At 62.5% G+C, this 1,028-nt stretch overlaps 1 protein-coding gene across 1 annotated transcript in view; it reads left to right on the top strand.

The window, feature by feature from the left end:
• CRTAC1 (cartilage acidic protein 1) overlaps positions 1-1,028 on the top strand; it is an 8,562-nt gene that overhangs the window by 215 nt on the left and 7,319 nt on the right. The window lies entirely within an intron of this gene.

The raw sequence follows: 1,028 nt of genomic DNA on the forward strand, positions 1-1,028 counted from the left end.
AGCAGGACCTGGTGGCCCTGCAGAGCCAGGAGCTCCTTGCTCCTCTGGGGGCATGTGGCTAGCTGGGGGGGTTGCGCACAAGGGTGGTGGGGTCTGCATGCACCCACGTAGGGTGTTGATGCCAGCTGGGTGCATGTGCAAGACCACAGAGGTGCCCCCATCCTGGCCCCGGGGCCGGATCTCCTCTCTGTGGGATGGTGGCAGCTGCCCTGTGGCAGGGGTGCAGAGCCAGTGTGTCTCCAAGCCAGCTCAGCTCCTCTGACAGGACTCAACGCTCTCTGGAGATTTGGTTAATTGGCTGGAGGGTTTTTTTATAGACCTTTATTAGAGTAATGGCTCAGAAGGGCTGGCAGTAGCCAGGGAGGCAGGGAGCCATGTGCTGCACTGCCAGTGCCCAAGCAGGGCTGGACACAGAGCAGCTGCTGCCAGCTGTCCAGCCCTGGCTGGGGACAGCGGGGACCACGCTGTGTGTGCTGGCACTGCTGTGAGCCACTGGCACCGTGTCTGGGTACATGCTACCGTGCTCACCTGGAGGGAGCCCCTTACCCCCACATTTCCCATCTGGTGGGGCTGTGGGAGCTGAGGGCATCGTGGTGGCAGGCAGAATATGGCTCTGCTGCTACTCTGAGCGTCGCCCTGGGGGCAGCAAACCATGGGCAGCAGTAGGGACCCCTGAGAGGCCCAGGTCACTGCTCCCAGCCGGGCTGAGCCAAGCAGCCAGCTGGGGTTTTGTAAGCAGCTGCGGTGCCCATTGTATAACTTGTTTACTGGTGCACCGGGTGGGGAGCTGATGGGGCGCATGGTGCTGAGAGCATTTGCCTTGCGTGCCTGTTTCCCTGCTCTGGGAAAGGGCTGCAAGCAGGGGCCTGTGCCCCATCCTGCCCGACTGGCTGCCCAAACCCCACCCCTGCCCTGGCATTGCCCTGGGGTACCTGGCCAGGTAGATATGGGATGCCCGACACAGGCTGAAACAGGTCCAAGCTGAGTCCTCCCCACTGGCAGCCAGGAGCCAGCTCCATGTTTGGGTG

Source organism: Eurypyga helias, unplaced genomic scaffold (genome assembly GCF_000690775.1).
Source record: "Eurypyga helias isolate BGI_N326 unplaced genomic scaffold, ASM69077v1 scaffold41008, whole genome shotgun sequence".
Taxonomy (NCBI): Eukaryota; Metazoa; Chordata; class Aves; order Eurypygiformes; family Eurypygidae; genus Eurypyga; species Eurypyga helias.